Here is a 16,654-nt window from a genome sequence, read left to right as displayed (position 1 = left end):
ATCCAATCCAAGCCAAACCAAGCCAATCCAATCCAATCTGAGGAACGGAATCCAATCTAATCCAATCCTATCCAATCCAATCCAAGGAACGGCATCCAATCCACTCCAATCCAATTCAATCCAATCCAAACCAATCCAAGCCAATCCAATCCAATCCAAGGAACGGCATGAAAGCCATCCCAATGCAATCCAATCCAATACAATACAATACAATCCAGTCGAAGGATCGGCATCCAAACCAATCCAGTCCAATCCAACCCAATACAATCCAATCCAAGGAACGGCATCCAATCCATTCCAATGCAATGCAATCCAGTCCAATCCAATCCGATCCAATCCAATCTAATCCAATCCAATCTAAGGAACGACATTCAATCCAATCCAATCCAATCCAATCCAGTCCAATCCAATCCAATCCAATCCAATGAACGGCATGCAATCCAATCCAATGCAATCCAATCCTATCCAATCCAATCCAAGGAACGCCGTCCAATCCAATCCAATCCAATCCGATCCAATCCAATCCAATCCAATCCAATCCAAGAAACGGCATCCAATCCAATCCAATCCAATCCAAGGATCGGCATCCAAACCAATCCAATCCAATCCAATCCACTCCATCCAATCCCATCGAATCCAAACCAGTCCAATCCAATCCAGTCCAGTCCAATCCAAGGAACGGGATCCAATCCAATCCAATCCAATGCAATCCAATCCAATCCAAGGATCGGCATTCAATCCAATCCAATCCAAGGAACGGCATGAAATCCATCCCAATGCAATCCAATCCAATACAATACAATACAAACCAGTCGAAGGATCGGCATCCAAACCAATCCAATCCAATCCAATCCAATCCAATCGGAGCCAATCCAATCCAAGGAACGGCATCCAATCCATTCCAATGCAATGCAATCCAGTCCAATCCAATCCGATCCAATCCAATCTAATCCAATCCAATCTAAGGAACGACATTCAATCCAATCCAATCCAATCCAATCCAGTCCAATCCAATCCAATCCAATCCAATGAACGGCATGCAATCCAATCCAATGCAATCCAATCCTATCCAATCCAATCCAAGGAACGCCGTCCAATCCAATCCAATCCAATCCGATCCAATCCAATCCAATCCAATCCAATCCAAGAAACGGCATCCAATCTAATCCAATCCAATCCAAGGATCGGCATCCAAACCAATCCAATCGAATCCAATCCACTCCATCCAATCCCATCGAATCCAAACCAGTCCAATCCAATCCAATCAATTCCAATCCTAGGAACTGCATCCAATCGAATCCAATCCAATCCAATCCAATCCGAACCAAACCAATCCAATCCAACCCAATACAATCCAATCCAATGAACGGCATCCAATCCAATCCAATCCAATCCAACCCAATCGGAGCCAATCCAATCCAAGGAACGGCATCCAATCCAATCCAATGCAATGCAATCCAGTCCAATCCAATCCGATCCAAACCAATCTAATCCAATCCAATCGAAGGAACGACATTCAATCCAATCCAATCCAATGAACGGCATGCAATCCAATCCAATGCAATCCAATCCTATCCAATCCAATCCAAGGAACGCAATCCAATCCAATCCAATCCAATGCAATCCAAACCGATCCAATCCAATCCAATCCATACCAATTCAAGGAACGGCTTCCAATCAAATCCAATCCAATCCAATCCAATCCAATCCAAGCCAATCTAATCCAAGGAACGGCATGAAACCAATCCAATCCAATCCAATCCAACGAATGGTATCCAGCCCAATCCAATCCAATCCAATCTAATCCAAGGAACGGCATGAAACCAATCCAATCCAATCCAACAAACGGCATCCGGCCCAATCCAATCCAATCCAATCTAATCCTATCCAATCCAATCCAAGGAACGCCATCCAATCCAATCCAATTGAATCCAATCCGATTCAATCCAATCCAATCCAATCCAAGAAACGGCATCCAATCCACTGCAATCCAATCCAATGCAATGCCATCCAATCCAATCCAATCCAATCCAATCCAATCCAATCCAATCCAATCCAAGGAACGGCATCCAATCCAATCGAATCCAATCCAATCCAATCCAAGCCAAGCCAAGCCAATCCAGTCCAATCTGAGGAACGGCATCCAATCTATTCCAATCCAAACCTATTCAATCCAATCCAAGGAACGGCATCCAATCCACTCCAATCCAATACAATCGAATCCAAACCAATGCAATCCAATCCAATCCAATCCAATCCAATCCAATACAATAAAATACAATCCAGTCGAAGGAACGGCATTCAATCCAATCCAATCCAATCCAATCCAGTCCAATCCAATCCAAACTAAACCAATCCAATCCAACCCAATACAATCCAATCCAATGAACGGCATCCAATCCAATCCAATCCAATCCAATCGGAGCCAATCCAATCCAAGGAACGGCATCTAATCCAATCCAATGCAATGCAATCCAGTCCAATCCAATCCGATCCAATCCAATCTAATCCAATCCAATCTCAGGAACGACATTCAATCCAATCCAATCCAATCCAATCCAGTCCAATCCAATCCAATCCAATCCAATGAACGGCATGCAATCCAATCCAATGCAATCCAATCCTATCCAATCCAATCCAAGGAACGGCATCCAATCCAATCCAATGCAATGCAATCCAGTCCAATCCAATCCGATCGAATCCAATCTAATCCAATCCAATCTAAGGAACGACATTCAATCCAATCCAATCCAATCCAGTCCAATCCAATCCAATCCAATCCAATGAACGGCATGCAATCCAATCCAATGCAATCCAATCCTATCCAATCCAATCCAAGGAACGCCGTCCAATCCAATCCAATCCAATCCGATCCAATCCAATCCAATCCAATCGAATCCAAGAAACGGCATCCAATCCAATCCAATCCAATCCAAGGATCGGCATCCAAAGCAATCCAATCGAATCCAATCCACTCCATCCAATCCCATCGAATCCAAACCAGTCCAATCCAATCCAATCAATTCCAATCCTAGGAACGGCATCCAATCCAATCCAATCCAATACAATCCAAGGAACGGCATTCAATCCAATCCAATCCAATCCAGTACAATGAAACTAAATGCAATCAAAGGAACGGCATCCAATCGAATCCAATCCAATCCAATCCAATCCGAACCAAACCAATCCAATCCAACCCAATACAATCCAATCCAATGAACGGCATCCAATCCAATCCAATCCAATCCAACCCAATCGGAGCCAATCCAATCCAAGGAACGGCATCCAATCCAATCCAATGCAATCCAGTCCAATCCAATCCGATCCAAACCAATCTAATCCAATCCAATCGAAGGAACGACATTCAATCCAATCCAATCCAATCCAATCCAATGAACGGCATGCAATCCAATCCAATGCAATCCAATCCTATCCTATCCAATCCAAGGAACGCAATCCAATCCAATCCAATCCAATGCATTCCAAACCGATCCAATCCAATCCAATCCATTCCAATTCAAGGAACGGCTTCCAATCAAATCCAATCCAATACAATCCAATCCAATCCAAGCCAATCTAATCCAAGGAACGGCATGAAACCAATCCAATCCAATCCAATCCAACGAATGGTATCCAGCCCAATCCAATCCAATCCAATCTAATCCAAGGAACGGCATGAAACCAATCCAATCCAATCCAACAAACGGCATCCGGCCCAATCCAATCCAATCTAATCCTATCCAATCCAATCCAATTGAATCCAATCCGATTCAATCCAATCCAATCCAATCCAAGAAACGGCATCCAATCCAATGCAATCCAATCCAATGCAATGCCATCCAATCCAATCCAATCCAATCCAATCCAAGGAACGGCATCCAATCCAATCGAATCCAATCCAATCCAAGCCAAGCCAAGCCAAGCCAATCCAGTCCAATCTGAGGAACGGCATCCAATCTATTCCAATCCAAACCTATTCAATCCAATCCAAGGAACGGCATCCAATCCACTCCAATCCAACACAATCGAATCCAAACCAATGCAATCCAATCCAATCCAATCCAATCCAATCCAATCCAATACAATAAAATACAATCCAGTCGAAGGAACGGCATTCAATCCAATCCAATCCAATCCAATCCAGTCCAATCCAATCCAAACTAAACCAATCCAATCCAACCCAATACAATCCAATCCAATGAACGGCATCCAATCCAATCCAATCCAATCCAATCGGAGCCAATACAATCCAAGGAACGGCATCTAATCCAATCCAATGCAATGCAATCCAGTCCAATCCAATCCGATCCAATCCAATCTAATCCAATCCAATCTCAGGAACGACATTCAATCCAATCCAATCCAATCCAATCCAGTCCAATCCAATCCAATCCAATCCAATGAACGGCATGCAATCCAATCCAATGCAATCCAATCCTATCCAATCCAATCCAAGGAACGGCATCCAATCCAATCCAATGCAATGCCATCCAGTCCAATCCAATCCGATCGAATCCAATCTAATCCAATCCAATCTTAGGAACGACATTCAATCCAATCCACTCCAATCCAGTCCAATCCAATCCAATCCAATCCAATGAACGGCATGCAATCCAATCCAATGCAATCCAATCCTATCCAATCCAATCCAAGGAACGCCGTCCAATCCAATCCAATCCAAACCGATCCAATCCAATCCAATCCAATCCAATCGAATCCAAGAAACGACATCCAATCCAATCCAATCCAATCCAAGGATCGGCATCCAAAGCAATCCAATCCAATCCAATCCACTCCATCCAATCCCATCCAATCCAATCCAGTCCAATCCAATCCAGTCCAGTCCAATCCAAGGAACGGGATCCAATCCAATCCAATCCAATGCAATCCGATCCAATCCAATTCTATCCAATCCAATCAATTCCAATCCTAGGAACGGCATTCAATCCAATCCAATCCAATCCAAGGAACGGCATTCAATCCTATCCAATCCAATCCAGTCCAATGAAACTCAATGCAATCAAACGAACGGCATCCAATCGAATGCAAACCAATCCAATCCAATCCAATCCAATCCGAACCAATCCAATCCAATCCAACCCAATACAATCCAATCCAATGAACGGCATCCAATCCAATCCAATGCAATGCAATCCAGTCCAATCCAATCCGATCCAATCCAATCGAATCCAATCCAATCTAAGGAACGACATTCAATCCAATCCAATCCAATCCAATCCAGTCCAATCCAATCCAATCCAATCCAACGAACGGCATCCACCCCAATCCAATCCAATCCAATCCGATTCAATCCAATCCAATCCAATCCAATCCAAGAAACGGCATCCAATCCAATCCAATCCAATCCAAGGATCGGCATCCAAACCAATCCAATCCAATCCAATCCACTCCATCCAATCCCATCGAATCCAAACCAGTCCAATCCAATCCAGTCCAGTCCAATCCAAGGAACGGGATCCAATCCAATCCAATCCAATGCAATCCAATCCAATCCAAGGATCGGCATTCAATCCAATCCAATCCAAGGAACGGCATGAAATCCATCCCAATGCAATCCAATCCAATACAATACAATACAATACAAACCAGTCGAAGGATCGGCATCCAAACCAATCCAATCCAATCAAATCCAAACCAATCGGAGCCAATCCAATCCAAGGAACGGCATCCAATCCATTCCAATGCAATGCAATCCAGTCCAATCCAATCCGATCCAATCCAATCGAATCCAATCCAATCTAAGGAACGACATTCAATCCAATCCAATCCAATCCAGTCCAATCCAATCCAATCCAATCCAATCCAATCCAATCCAATCCAATCCAATCCGAACCAATCCAATCCAATCCAACCCAATACAATCCAATCCAATGAACGGCATCCAATCCAATCCAATGCAATGCAATCCAGTCCAATCCAATCCGATCCAATCCAATCGAATCCAATCCAATCTAAGGAACGACATTCAATCCAATCCAATCCAATCCAATCCAGTCCAATCCAATCCAATCCAATCCAACGAACGGCATCCACCCCAATCCAATCCAATCCAATCCAATCCGATTCAATCCAATCCAATCCAGGAAACGGCATCCAATCCAATCCAATCCAATGCAATGCAATCCAATCCAATCCAATCCAATCCACGAAACGGCATCAAATCCAATCCAATCCAATCCAATCCAATGAACGGCATGCAATCCAATCCAATGCAATCCCATCCTATCCAATCCAATCCAAGGATCGCCATCCAATGCAATCCAATGGAATCCAAACCGATCCAATCCAATCCAATCCTATCCAAGGAACGGCATCAAATCAACTCCGATCCAATCAAATTCAATACAATCCAATCCAATCCAATACAACCCAATTCAAGGAACGGCATCCAATCCAATCCAATCCAATGCAATCCATTCCAATCCAATCCAATCCATTGCAATCTAAGGAACGGCATCCAATCCAATCCAATCCAATCCAAGTCACGGCATCCAATCCAATCCAATCCAATCCAATTCAAGGAACGGCAGTAAACCAATCCATTCCAATCCAATCCAATCCAACGAACGGAATCAAGCCCAATCCAATACAATACAATCTAATCCTATCCAATCCAATCTAAGGAACGCCATCCAATCCAATCCAATCCAAGTCACGGCATCCAATCCAATCCAATCCAATCCAATTCAAGGAACGGCAGTAAACCAATCCATTCCAATCCAATCCAATCCAACGAACGGAATCAAGCCCAATCCAATACAATACAATCTAATCCTATCCAATCCAATCTAAGGAACGCCATCCAATCCAATCCAATCAAATGCAATCCGATCCAATCCAATCCAATCCAATCAATTCCAATCCTAGGAACGGCATCCAATCTAATCCAATCCAATCCAATCCAATCCAATCCAATCCAAGAAACGGCATCCAATCCAATCCAATCCAATCCAATGCAATGCCATCCAATCCAATCCAATACGATCCAATCCAATACAATACAGTCCTATCGAAGGAACGTCCTCCAATCCAAACCAATCCAATCCAAGGAACGGCATCCAATCCAATCCAATCCAATCCAATCCAAGCCAAACCAAGCCAATCCAATCCAATCTGAGGAACGGAATCCAATCTAATCCAATCCTATCCAATCCAATCAAAGGAACGGCATCCAATCCACTCCAATCCAATTCAATCCAATCCAAACCAATCCAAGCCAATCCAATCCAATCCAAGGAACGGCATGAAAGCCATCCCAATGCAATCCAATCCAATACAATACAATACAATCCAGTCGAAGGATCGGCATCCAAACCAATCCAGTCCAATCCAACCCAATACAATCCAATCCAATGAACGGCATGCAATCCAATCCAATGCAATCCAATCCAATCCAAGGAACGCCGTCCAATCCAATCCAATCCAATCCGATCCAATCCAATCCAATCCAATCCAAGAAACGGCATCCAATCCAATCCAATCCAATCCAAGGATCGGCATCCAAACCAATCCAATCCAATCCAATCCACTCCATCCAATCCCATCGAATCCAAACCAGTCCAATCCAATCCAGTCCAGTCCGATCCAAGGAACGGGATCCAATCCAGTCCAATCCAAGGAACGGCATGAAATCCATCCCAATGCAATCCAATCCAATACAATACAATACAATACAATCCAGTCGAAGGATCGGCATCCAAACCAGTCCAATCCAATCCAATCCAATCCAATCCAATCGGAGCCAATGCAATCCATGGAACGGCATCCAATCCATTCCAATGCAATGCAATCAAGTCCAATCCAATCCGATCCAATCCAATCTAATCCAATCCAATCTAAGGAACGACATTCAATCCAATCCAATCCAGTCCATCCAATCCAATCCAATCCAATGAACGGCATGCAATCCAATCCAATGCAATCCAATCCTATCCAATCCAATCCAAGGAACGCCGTCCAATCCAATCCAATCCAATCCGATCCAATCCAATCCAATCCAATCCAATCCAAGAAACGGCATCCAATCCAATCCAATCCAATGCAAGGATCGGCATCCAAACCAATCCAATCCAATCCAATCCACTATTTCCAATCCCATCGAATCCAAACCAGTCCAATCCAATCCAATCAATTCCAATCCTAGGAACGGAATCCAATCCAATCCAATCCAAGGAACGGCATTCAATCCAATCCAATCCAATCCAGTCCAATGAAACTAAATGCAATCAAAGGAACGGCATCCAATCGAATCCAATCCAATCCAATCCAATCCGAACCAATCCAATACAATCCAACCCAATACAATCCAATCCAATGAACGGCATCCAATCCAATCCAACCCAATCGGAGCCAATCCATTCCAAGGAACGGCATCCAATCCAATCCAATGCAATGCAATCCAGTCCAATCCAATCCGATCCAAACCAATCTAATCCAATCCAATCGAAGGAACGACATTCAATCCAATCCAATCCAATCCAATGAACGGCATGCAATCCAATCCAATGCAATCCAATCCTATCCAATCCAATCCAAGGAACGCAATCCAATCCAATCCAATCCAATCCAAACCGATCCAATCCAATCCAAACCAATCCAATCCAATGAACGGCATGCAATCCAATCCAATGCAATCCAATCCTATCCAATCCAATCCAAGGAACGCAATCCAATCCAATCCAATCCAATCCAAACCGATCCAATCCAATCCAATCCATTCCAATTCAAGGAACGGCTTCCAATCAAATCCAATCCAATCCAATCCAATCCAAGCCAATCTAATCCAAGGAACGGCATGAAACCAATCCAATCTGATCCAATCCAACGAATGGTATCCAGCCCAATCCAATCCAATCCAATCTAATCCAAGGAACGGCATGAAACCAATCCAATCCAATCCAACAAACGGCATCCGGCCCAATCCAATCCAATCTAATCCTATCCAATCCAATCCAAGGAACGCCATCCAATCCAATCCAATCCAATCCAATCCGATCCAAGCCAATCCAATCCAATCCAATCCAAGAAACGGCATCCAATCCAATCCAATCCAATACAAGGATCGGCATCCAAACCAATCCAATCGAATCCAATCCACTCCATCCAATCCCATCGAATCCAAACCAGTCCAATCCAATCCAATCAATTCCAATCCTAGGAACGGCATCCATTCCAATCCAATCCAATACAATCCAAGGAACGGCATTCAATCCAATCCAATCCAATCCACTCCATCCAATCCCATCGAATCCAAACCAGTCCAATCCAAGGAACGGGATCCAATCCAATCCAATCCAATGCAATCCACTCCAATCCAAGGAACGGTATTCAATCCAGTCCAATCCAAGGAACGGCATGAAATCCATCCCAATGCAATCCAATCCAATACAATACAATACAATACAATCCAGTCGAAGGATCGGCATCCAAACCAGTCCAATCCAATCCAATCCAATCCAATCCAATCCAATCGGAGCCAATCCAATCCAAGGAACGGCATCCAATCCATTCCAATGCAATGCAATCCAGTCCAATCCAATCCGATCCAATCCAATCTAATCCAATCCAATCTAAGGAACGACATTCAATCCAATCCAATCCAATCCAGTCCAATCCAATCCAATCCAATCCAATGAACGGCATGCAATCCAATCCAATGCAATCCAATCCTATCCAATCCAATCCAAGGAACGCCGTCCAATCCAATCCAATCCAATCCGATCCAATCCAATCCAATCCAATCCAATCCAAGAAACGGCATCCAATCCAATCCAAGGATCGGCATCCAAACCAATCCAATCCAATCCAATCCACTCCATCCAATCCCATCGAATCCAAACCAGTCCAATCCAATCCAATCAATTCCAATCCTAGGAACGGAATCCAATCCAATCCAATCCAATCCAATCCAAGGAACGGCATTCAATCCAATCCAAACCAATCCAGTCCAATGAAACTAAATGCAATCCACGGAACGGCATCCAATCGAATCCAATCCAATCCAATCCAATCCGAACCAATCCAATCCAATCCAACCCAATACAATCCAATCCAATGAACGGCATCCAATCCAATCCAACCCAATCGGAGCCAATCCAATCCAAGGAACGGCATCCAATCCAATCCATTGCAATGCAATCCAGTCCAATCCAATCCGATCCGATCCAAACCAATCTAATCCAATCCAATCGAAGGAACGACATTCAATCCAATCCAATCCAATCCAATGAACGGCATGCAATCCAATCCAATGCAATCCAATCCTATCCAATCCAATCCAAGGAACGCAATCCAATCCAATCCAATCCAATCCAAACAGATCCAATCCAATCCAATCCATTCCAATTCAAGGAACGGCTTCCAATCAAATCCAATCCAATCCAATCCAATCCAATCCAAGCCAATCTAATCCAAGGAACGGCATGAAACCAATCCAATCTGATCCAATCCAACGAATGGTATCCAGCCCAATCCAATCCAATCCAATCTAATCCAAGGAACGGCATGAAACCAATCCAATCCAATCCAACAAACGGCATCCGGCCCAATCCAATCCAATCCAATCTAATCCTATCCAATCCAATCCAAGGAACGCCATCCAATCCAATCCAATTGAATCCAATCCGATTCAATCCAATCCAATCCAATCCAATCCAAGAAACGGCATCCAATCCAATGCAATCCAATCCAATGCAATGCCATCCAATCCAATCCAATCCAAGGAACGGCATCCAATCCAATCGAATCCAATCGAATCCAATCCAAGCCAAGCCAAGCCAAGCCAATCCAGTCCAATCTGAGGAACGGCATCCAATCTATTCCAATCCAATCCTATTCAATCCAATCCAAGGAACGGCATCCAATCCACTCCAATCCAATACAATCGAATCCAAACCAATGCAATCCAATCCAATCCAATCCAATCCAATACAATAAAATACAATCCAGTCGAAGGAACGGCATTCAATCCAATCCAATCAAATCCAATCCATCCAATGAACGGCATGCCATCCAATCCAATGCAACCCAATCCAATCCAATTCAATCAAAGTAACGGCATCCAATGCAATCCAATCCAAGGAACGGCATTAAACCAAACCAATCCAATCCAATCCAACGAACGGCATCCTCCCCAATCCAATCCAATCCAATCTAATCCTATCCAATCCAATCCAAGGAACGCCATCCAATTCATTCCAATCCAATCCGATCCAATCCAATCCAATCCAATCCAATCCAAGAAACGGCATCCAATCCAATCCAATCCAATCCAATCCAAGGATCGGCATCCAAACATATCCAATCCAATCGAATCCACTCCACTCCAATCCCATCCCATCCAATCCAATCCAATGCAATCCAATCCTATCCAATCCATTCCAAGGAACGCCATCCAATCCAATCCAATCCAATCCAATCCGATCCAATCCAACCCAATCCAATCCAATCCAATCCAAGAAACGGCATTCAATCCAATCCAATCCAATCCAAGGATCGGCATCCAAACCAATCCAATCCAATCCAATCCACTCCATCCAATCCCATCCAATCCAAACCAGTCCAATCCAATCCAGTCCAGTCCAATCCAAGGAACGGGATCCAATCCAATCCAATCCAGTGCAATCCGATCCAATCCAATTCTATCCAATCCAATCAATTCCAATCCTAGGAACGGCATCCAATCCAATCCAATCAGATCCAAGGAACGGAATTCAATCCAATCCAATCCAATCCAGTCCAATGAAACCCAATGCAATCAAAGGAACGGCATCCAATCCAATCCAATCCAATCCAAACCAAACCAATCCAATCCAACCCAATACAATCCAATCCAATGAACGGCATCCAATCCAATCCAATCCAATCGGAGCCAATCCAATCCAAGGAACGGCATCTAATCCAATCCAATGCAATGCAATCCAGTCCAATCCAATCCGATCCAATCCAATCTAATCCAATCCAATCTAAGGAACGACATTCAATCCAATCCAATCCAATCCAATCCAGTCCAATCCAATCCAATCCAATCCAATGAACGGCATGCAATCCAATCCAATGCAATCCAATCCTATCCAATCCAATCCAAGGAACGGCATCCAATCCAATCCAATGCAATGCAATCCAGTCCAATCCAATCCGATCGAATCCAATCTAATCCAATCCAATCTAAGGAACGACATTCAATCCAATCCAATCCAATCCAGTCCAATCCAATCCAATCCAATCCAATGAACGGCAAGCAATCCAATCCAATGCAATCCAACCCTATCCAATCCAATCCAAGGAACGCCGTCCAATCCAATCCAATCCAATCCGATCCAATCCAATCCAATCCAATCCAATCCAATCCAAGAAACGGCATCCAATCCAATCCAATCCAATCCAAGGATCGGCATCCAAAGCAATCCAATCCAATCCAATCCACTCCATCCAATCCCATCCAATCCAATCCAGTCCAATCCAATCCAGTCCAGTCCAATCCAAGGAACGGGATCCAATCCAATCCAATCCAATGCAATCCGATCCAATCCAATTCTATCCAATCCAATCAATTCCAATCCTAGGAACGGCATTCAATCCAATCCAATCCAATCCAAGGAACGGCATTCAATCCAATCCAATCCAATCCAGTCCAATGAAACTCAATGCAATCAAAGGAACGGCATCCAATCGAATCCAATCCAATCCAATCCAATCCGAACCGAACCAATCCAATCCAACCCAATACAATCCAATCCAATGAACGGCATCCAATCCAATCCAATGCAATGCAATCCAGTCCAATCCAATCCGATCCAATCCAATCGAATCCAATCCAATCTAAGGAACGACATTCAATCCAATCCAATCCAATCCAATCCAGTCCAATCCAATCCAATCCAATCCAACGAACGGCATTCACCCCAATACAATCCAATCCAATCCAATCCAATACAAGGAACGGCATCCAATCAAATCGAATCCAATCCAATCCAATCCAAGCCAAGCCAAGCCAAGCCAAGCCAAGCCAATCCAGTCCAATCTGAGGAACGGCATCCAATCTATTCCAATCCAATCCTATTCAATCCAATCCAAGGAACGGCATCCAATCCACTCCAATCCAATACAATCGAATCCAAACCAATGCAATCCAATCCAATCCAATCCAATCCAATACAATAAAATACAATCCAGTCGAAGGAAAGGCATTCAATCCAATCCAATCCAATCCAATCAAATCCAATCCATCCAATGAACGGCATGCCATCCAATCCAATGCAACCCAATCCAATCCAATTCAATCAAAGTAACGGCATCCAATCCAATCCAATCCAACGAACGGCATCCTCCCCAATCCAATCCAATCCAATCTAATCCAATCCAATCCAATCCAAGGAACGCCATCCAATCCATTCCAATCCAATCCGATCCAATCCAATCCAATCCAATCCAATCCAAGAAACGGCATCCAATCCAATCCAATCCAATCCAAGGATCGGCATCCAAACATATCCAATCCAATCGAATCCACTCCACTCCCATCCCATCCCATCCAATCCAATCCAATCCAATCCAATGCAATCCAATCCAATCCAATCCAATCCAAGGAACGCCATCCAATCCATTCCAATCCAATCCGATCCAATCCAATCCAATCCAATCCAAGAAACGGCATCCAATCCAATCCAATCCAATCCCATCCAAGGATCGGCATCCAAACATATCCAATCCAATCGAATCCACTCCACTCCAATCCCATCCCATCCAATCCAATCCAATCCAATCCAATCCAATGCAATCCAATTCTATCCAATCCATTCCAAGGAACGCCATCCAATCCAATCCAATCCAATCCAATCCGATCCAATCCAACCCAACCCAATCCAATCCAATCCAATCCAAGAAACGGCATCCAATCCAATCCAATCCAATCCAAGGATCGGCATCCAAACCAATCCAATCCAATCCAATCCACTCCATCCAATCCCATCCAATCCAAACCAGTCCAATCCAATCCAGTCCAGTCCAATCCAAGGAACGGGATCCAATCCAATCCAATCCAATGCAATCCGATCCAATCCAATTCTATCCAATCCAATCAATTCCAATCCTAGGAACGGCATCCAATCCAATCCAATCAAATCCAAGGAACGGAATTCAATCCAATCCAATCCAATCCAGTGCAATGAAAACCAATGCAATCAAAGGAACGGCATCCAATCCAATCCAATCCAAACTAAACCAATCCAATCCAACCCAATACAATCCAATCCAATGAACGGCATCCAATCCAATACAATCCAATCCAATCGGAGCCAATCCAATCCAAGGAACGGCATCTAATCCAATCCAATGCAATGCAATCCAGTCCAATCCAATCCGATCCAATCCAATCTAATCCAATCCAATCTAAGGAACGACATTCAATCCAATCCAATCCAATCCAATCCAGTCCAATCCAATCCAATCCAATCCAATCCAATGAACGGCATGCAATCCAATCCAATGCAATCCAATCCTATCCAATCCAATCCAAGGAACGGCATCCAATCCAATCCAATGCAATGCAATCCAGTCCAATCCAATCCGATCGAATCCAATCTAATCCAATCCAATCTAAGGAACGACATTCAATCCAATCCAATCCAATCCAGTCCAATCCAATCCAATGCAATCCAATCCGATCCAATCCAATCCAAGGAACGCCGTCCAATCCAATCCAATCGAATCCGATCCAATCCAATCCAATCCAATCGAATCCAAGAAACGGCATCCAATCCAATCCAATCCAATCCAATCCAAGGATCGGCATCCAAAGCAATCCAATCCAATCCAATCCACTCCATCCAATCCCATCCAATCCATTCCAGTCCAATCGATTCCAGTCCAGTCCAATCCAAGGAACGGGATCCAATCCAATCCAATCCAATGCAATCCGATCCAATCCAATTCTATCCAATCCAATCAATTCCAATCCTAGGAACGGCATTCAATCCAATCCAATCCAATCCAAGGAACGGCATTCAATCCTACCCAATCCAATCCAGTCCAATGAAACTCAATGCAATCAAACGAACGGCATCCAATCGAATGCAAACCAATCCAATCCAATCCAATCCGAACCAATCCAATCCAATCCAACCCAATACAATCCAATCCAATGAACGGCATCCAATCCAATCCAATGCAATGCAATCCAGTCCAATCCAATCCGATCCAATCCAATCGAATCCAATACAATCTAAGGAACGACATTCAATCCAATCCAATCCAATCCAGTCCAATCCAATCCAATCCAATCCAACGAACGGCATCCACCCCAATCCAATCCAATCCAATCCAATCCGATTCAATCCAATCCAATCCAATCCAAGAAACGGCATTCAAATCCAATCCAATCCAATGCAATGCAATCCAATCCAATCCAATCCACGAAACGGCATTCAATCCAATCCAATCCAATCCAATACAAGGAACGGCATCAAATCCAATCCAATCCAATCCAATCCAATGAACGGCATGCAATCCAATCCAATGCAATCCAATCCTATCCAATCCAATCCAAGGATCGCCATCCAATGCAATCCAATGGAATCCAAACCGAACCAATCCAATCCAATCCTATCCAAGAAACGGCATCAAATCAACTCCGATCCAATCAAATTCAATACAATCCAATCCAATCCAATACAACCCAATTCAAGGAACGGCATCCAATCCAATCCAATCCAATGCAATCCATTCCAATCCAATCCAATCCAATGCAATCTAAGGAACGGCATCCAATCCAATCCAATCCAATTCAAGTCACGGCATCCAATCCAATCCAATCCAATCCAATTCAAGGAACGGCAGTAAACCAATCCATTCCAATCCAATCCAATCCAACGAACGGAATCAAGCCCAAGGCAATACAATCCAATCTAATCCTATCCAATCCAATCTAAGGAACGCCATCCAATCCAATCCAATCAAATGCAATCCAATCCACTCCAATCCAATCCAATCAATTCCAATCCTAGGAACGGCATCCAATCTAATCCAATCCAATCCAATCCAATCCAATCCAAGAAACGGCATCCAATCCAATCCAATCCAATCCAATGCAATGCCATCCAATCCAATCCAATACGATCCAATCCAATACAATACAGTCCTATCGAAGGAACGTCCTTCTGTCCAAACCAATCCAATCCAAGGAACGGCATCCAATCCAATCCAATCCAATCCAATCCAAGCCAAACCAAGCCAATCCAATCCAATCTGAGGAACGGAATCCAATCTAATCCAATCCTATCCAATCCAATCCAAGGAACGGCATCCAATCCACTCCAATCCAATTCAATCCAATCCAAACCAATCCAAGCCAATCCAATCCAATCCAAGGAACGGCATGAAAGCCATCCCAATGCAATCCAATCCAATGCAATACAATACAATCCAGTCGAAGGATCGGCATCCAAACCAATCCAGTCCAATCCAACCCAATACAATCCAATCCAAGGAACGGCATCCAATCCATTCCAATGCAATGCAATCCAGTCCAATCCAATCCGATCCAATCCAATCTAATCCAATCCAATCTAAGGAACGACATTCAATCCAATCCAATCCAATCCAATCCAGTCCAATCCAATCCAATCCAATCCAATGA

The sequence above is a fragment of the Mustelus asterias genome, chromosome 23 (genome assembly GCF_964213995.1).
Source record: "Mustelus asterias chromosome 23, sMusAst1.hap1.1, whole genome shotgun sequence".
In the NCBI taxonomy this organism is placed as follows: domain Eukaryota; kingdom Metazoa; phylum Chordata; class Chondrichthyes; order Carcharhiniformes; family Triakidae; genus Mustelus; species Mustelus asterias.
The sequence above is the reverse complement of the archived record's forward strand: the minus strand, read 5'-3'. Positions refer to the sequence as shown.